We start from the raw sequence: 6,331 nt of genomic DNA, 5'->3' as shown, positions 1-6,331 counted from the left end.
GACTTGCGTAGTGGTTACCACCAAATAAGAATGAAATTAGGAGATGAATGGAAAACTGCTTTTAAAACAAAGTTTGATTTATATGAGTGGTTAATGATGCCTTTTGGTTTATCTAATGCACCTAGCACATTTATGAGATTGATGAATGAGGTTCTACATGCTTTCATTGCTAAATTTGTGGTGATCTATTTTGATAACATCTTGATCTATAGCAAGTCACATACACAACATATTGATCATCTACGTGCTGTTTTTTATGCTTTGCGAGAGGCATGTTTGTTTGCTAATTTTGAGAAGTGCACCTTTTGCACCGATCGAGTTGGTTTTCTTGGCTATGTTGTTACTCCATAGGGAATTGAAGTTGATGAATCAAAAATTGAAGCCATCAAGAGCTGGCTGACCCCGGAGATTATTACACGGGTGAGAAGTTTTCATGGTCTTGCAGGGTTTTATCGGTGTTTTGTGAGAGATTTCAGCATCATTGTTGCGCCCCTTAATGAGTTGACAAAAAAGGGTGTTCCATTCCATTGGGGTCCAGCACAAGAAGAAGCTTTTAACACGCTGAAAGAGAAGCTTACACATACACCTCTACTCCAACTTCTGGACTTTGGTAAGACTTTTGAGTTAGAATGTGATGCTAGCGGAATTGGAATTGGAGGAGTGTTACTTCAAGAAGGTAAACCCGTTGCTTACTTTAGTGAGAAATTAAATGGGCCATCTCTGAATTATTCGACTTATGATAAGGAGTTGTATGCTTTAGTTCGAGTTTTAGAAACATGGCAACACTAACTTTGGCCTAAGGAGTTTATTATTCATTCTGATCATGAATCTTTGAAGCACATTAGAAGTCAAGCTAAACTGAATAAACGACATTCTAAATGGGTTGAGTTCATAGAATCTTTTCCATACATAATTAAACACAAGAAAGGTAAAGACAATGTCATTGCGGATGCATTATCTAGACGTTACACCATGTTATCCCAACTAGATCACAAAATCTTTGGTTTAGAAACAATAAAAGGGTTGTATGCAACTGATTCGGACTTTAAAGATGCTTTTCAAAATTGTAAAGAAGGGAGAACCTGGAATAAGTATATGCTGAATGATGGACTTCTTTATCGCGCTAATAAGCTATGCGTTCCAGCTAGCTCCGTTCGTCTTTTGTTTTTACAGGAGGCGCATGGAGAAGGTTTGATGGGACATTTTTGAGTGAAGAAAACTGAAGATGTGCTGGCCACTCATTTCTTTTGGCCAAAGATGAGACACGATGTCGAGCGCTAGGTGTCACGCTGCACTACTTGCAATAAAACTAAGTCTCGCTTGAATCCACATGGTCTTTATATGCCTCTTCCTGTTCCTAGTGTACCTTGGAAGGATATTTCTATGGACTTTGTTTTAGGATTGCCTAGGACAAAGAGGGGGGATAGTATATTTGTAGTGGTGGATCATTTTTCTAAAATGGCACATTTTATACCTTGTCACAAGAGTGATGATGCTACACACATAGCTGATTTATTTTTCAGGGAGATTATACGCTTACATGGAGTGTCAAATACCATTGTCTCTGATCGTGATGCGAAGTTTTTGAGTCATTTTTGGAGGATATTATGGAATAAATTGGGGACAAATCTGTTGTTCTCTACTACATGCCATCCCCAAACTGATGGACAAACGGAGGTTGTTAATCGCACATTATCTACTATATTGTGGGTTATTTTAAAGAAGAATTTGAAGATGTGGGAACAGTGTTTGCCTCATATTGAGTTCGCTTACAACTGATCCGTCCACTCCACCACCAAGGTAAGTCTGTTTCAGGTAGTGTATGGTTTTAATCCCCATGCTCCTATTGATTTACTACCTTTACCTCTTTCTAAAACTCTGAATTTGGATGCTACATAATGTGCTGAATTTATTCTAAAGATGCATGAAACAACTAAAGAAAATATTAAAAAAATGAATGCGAAATATAGAGCTTATGGTAGCCAGGGTAGAAAACATTTAACTTTTGAACCTGGTGATCTTGTTTGGTTACACTTGCGTAAAGATCGATTTCCTGAGTTAAGAAAATCTAAATTGATGCCTCGAGCTGATGGTCCTTTTAATTTCTTGAGAAGATTAATGATAATGCATATAAGCTTCAGTTGCCTGCAGATTTTGGGGTTAGTCCCACATTTAACATTTCAGATTTAAAACCATATGTTGGAGAGGAAGATGAGGTTGCGTCGAGGACGACTCCAATTCAAGAGGGGGAGGATGATGAGGACATCACTCATTTAGATACACGCGCTGCAAGTGATCCTCCGGTGATTGTGATGAGGACATCACTCTTTCGGATACACACACACCGAGTATTCCTCCAACAATATGTCCATTGACACGAGCTCGTGCACGTCAACTAAATCATGAGGTGAGCTCGTTCCTTAGTGTTCCTTTATATTTTGATAAGGATGGGATGCTACTGAATAATTGTGATGTATTGTTACTTAGAAACACGGGAGAAGAACAGCAAGGGCGCCCAAGCCAAGGTGGAGGTCCAATCAAGTTCGAGTCCGTTTCGGAATCCAGGACCAACTTTCACTAAAATCATCGCCCAGGACGCATACGGACTCCGTTTTTGACGTTCTACATGTGATTGGAAAGCTAAGGAGATTAGCTTTCCAACGGAACTAGTCTCATGTCCAAATTCTTTCTAAGTCAACAGGAATCGTTAAAACAAGTGGACATCCAGAATCTATCAGGGTGCTGCGCCACCATCTTTTGGGTCGTTGGGCCGTGTAACGTGTTGGAGTCCATTAGGGACGCGTCCAGGGGTCCTTGGCCGACCCTAGTCTTTTATATACAGTAGTCTCTGCCCTAATTAGGGTTGGGTTTTGTTTAGATATTGATCTACACACAGATTGTGAGATTTTCGCTCTTGCTCCGGACCGACTAGGCCGCCGCAAGTGTTTGTGGAACCCCAACTTCGAGTGCTTGAATTCTATTCGCAATATTTCAGATTGCATCTTCTACGTTCTTGCTTGTGTTCTCAGTACGCTTGCAGGGATTGAGACTTCTTGGCGAGGTCAACCGCGCGACACGGTTGATAACACCAACGGAGCTGTGGTGTAGTGATTGCAAAGGAGACGATATTTTCGGGTCGAAGCCTTTGGATCATCAACATTGAATTCTCCGCCTAACGACTTATCGCTACCTATCGGAAGATCAGGCCTACAATCTCATCAGATTGATCCATTACAAGTACCGATTACAAGGGCTCGTGCACGTCGTTTAACTCATGAGGTGAATTCGTTACCCGCTGTCCATACTACTAATTATAAGGATAGAATACTACTCAATTTTTGTGAATTTTTTGTTCTTAGAAATATGGGAGAAGCACCTATGGAACAGCCAAGTTGGACGGGGCTCAAGCCAACTTCAAGTCGGAGTCAGAACTCGGTTCGGATTCAACAGACAGCGCCACACTAAAACGGCCATAACTACTTCATATGGAGTCGAAATAAGGTGTTCTTTGATGCGTTGGAAAGATAAGGATGATAGCTTTGTTTTGGTACTAGTCCCAGCTCCAGATTCATGGTGGATTATTTTTTGTCATCAAAACAATGTTCTGTGTCACAATTTTGGGCCATATCGGGCCTTGTAAACATGTTCGGGTCTAAGACCAAGTTGTGGACGCCCCCTGGTCGCCAAAAACCCTAGCACGCCCCTCTTCATATATCTAGTAGCCGTCACCATAGACTTTTTGGGTTTTCTTAGATTAATCTGTCATTGAATAGTTTCGTCATCGTTTGGTTTGTGAAACCCCAACTCGTGAGCTTAATCATATTTGCAATTTCAGATTGTGTTCTTCCGTGTTCTTGCTTTTGTTCTCGATTCACTTGCAAGAATTAGCCTTCTTGGCGAGGTCAATCGTGCTGCGTACGGTTGATAACCAACGGAGCAGTGGTGTAGCGATTGCAAGGGTTGCGTTCTGTCCTGATCGGAAGCCTTGGATCGTCAACGTCAAGTCTCCACCAATTGACTTACCATTACCTAACGGAAGATCGGGCGTAATCCTCTCATCACTTACCTTGGTGGCTTAAGCTCTGAAGTGATCATGGCGTCAAGGAACCGAAATAGAGGCTAGTGGTGAGACCTTGTCTTGGTGGCTTAGTGGCTCATCCAAGTGGTGGTCTTGTCTTTGTGACTTAGTGACTCAAGAGCCGTGACCGGGTGCTGACTGGGAGCATATCTTTTGTGGAGCTCTAACGTAGACTAGGGGTGTCATCCATGCCATCGATACCATGGGAAAAAATCCTTATGCCGAGTTTGCTCTCTCTAACTTATTTACGTTTTGGCATTTATATTCTTGCAATTTACCTTCTTAGATAGGTTGCAAGTGCTTTGATTGGTAGAGTAGACACACTAGATAAACCTAGAGCACATTAAGATAGAAATTGATATAGGTTTATCTTGTATTTTTTGGAGCCGAAATAGTTCTATGTGTCCTAATTCACCCCCCCTCTTAGGACATCATAGATCCCTTCAATGGCGCATCTCAGCGGCCTCCTTCTTGAGTTTGGCTACTCGGGTGGTAGACTATTGAACTTCTCCGTGGACCTGCTGCAGCCATGTCATGTACAACTACAAGATCTCAAGTTAGTACCTATCATTCCATCAACTAAATAGCTATTTTGCAGGAAAACAGTCACCATGAAGGAGGTGAAGATGGTGTCTGGGTCACAACCACTGGGACCATGGACAATTTCCCTTTAGGTCAAATACCCAGGTAGCCCATCCACCAGCTTCAGAAGAGGTCGGGGTAGTGAAAACTCCTCTTCTTGACTCTTGTCAGCGGATGCTGGGGGCTCACTGGATGTGCTCTCACCACCCTCGGTGTATGTGATGTTCAGAATTCGAAGAGGCTGGGACTTGGGGACTAGAGGTGGCCTCTGAGCAACCTGCGAGAAAAGGATGTAAAACCTTGTGCTCCTATCAACATACGAAAGACGTCCATAGGAACAACACGTACCTAGGCCATTTCCTGGCCAACGAGGGTCTCAGCAGGACTAGGATGTAGGCCAGCCTCTTGGAAGCCTTCTCGAGATCACCTCCTCCTGTTCCCTCCTCTGGCATGGCTAGGGTCACATTGACCGATGTTCCCACGCCAACTATCGTCTTCTCGCGATCTTGTGCCTACACCTAGACGTGCTCAGAGTTAGTTACTACGATTGCAAAGACTTCAGCTCAATGCGTAAACTTACCATAGTCGAGGCAGGAGCTCCAGGTGTGGTCGAAGGGGACACCTGGGGACAAAGCCCAGGTAGGAGCACTCCTGGGTTGGACCGCCCAGAACCATTGGAATGCAGCCTGCTTGGCTGTGGCTTCGGCCGCGTCCTCTCCTGAGGAGGTGAGGTCTTCGTCGTGCAGAGGCTGGAAGGCCTCCGCGCCATCTAGAGTTCATGTACCGACCCAGAGTTCTGAGTTGCCAAGGTCAGAGGAACGCGGTCCCATATAGCAGTGGGGCTGGAGCATGCATGTGGTGCATATGGCTGATGCAGCCATGCATATGGTTGCATGCTTGCAACGGTGGGTATGGCGATTTTAGCTAATCCTTTGGTGGTTTTCCTGGTGGATTCCTACCTCTCTTAGCACTTATGTGTTCAAGTCCCCACAGACGGCGCTCTGTTAGAGTAAGAGTTCGTCTTGCCCCAGCAAGTACGGCGAGAATTTCTTCTAAGAAGGAGACTCAAGTTTGGAGACGAAGTTTGAGAGGAAGGAACACCATGAATATCTTGATGATAGAAAAATGTATCGCTCTGGGAGGAGTATCACAATGTTCGCTATCTTGCGTATTCTTTTCCACTGTGTCCCCCTTTGCTCAGAGGACCATGGCCCCCTATTTATAGGACCATGCGTAGCTTGGTGTACAAGTTATCATAATGTACAAATATCCAGGATCTGACCAAATTACTGTGCCTTATCCTAGATAACTACCTTCTATCCTATCGGAGAGATAAATATCTACCGTGGTAATTATCGTGGTGCCTACCCCTTGAAGGGGGTGAGCCGGTAGCCAATTGCAGCCCGGCGCCGCACTGTTAGGGGTGTCAGGATAGCCCTCATCACGCCGGGGTGTCAGAGTGGCGTCTATTAGCCTAGGCTTTTAATGCCGGTCGCTTCCTTGCAGCAAAGCATGACCAATGCTCCCCTTTCGGTAGATCTTTCCCAATGCCTGCTGACTCACCCCACTGCCTTCGGGAAGGCCTCAAGAGGCATAGAACAGGGAGGTGAAGGCTTTGGGAAGCGGGACCCTGGAGGGTCGGGGCATCGGGAGGCCGAAGCTTCGGAGGAC

The sequence above is a fragment of the Phragmites australis genome, chromosome 18 (genome assembly GCF_958298935.1).
Source record: "Phragmites australis chromosome 18, lpPhrAust1.1, whole genome shotgun sequence".
NCBI lineage: Eukaryota > Viridiplantae > Streptophyta > Magnoliopsida > Poales > Poaceae > Phragmites > Phragmites australis.
The sequence above is the reverse complement of the archived record's forward strand: the minus strand, read 5'-3'. Positions refer to the sequence as shown.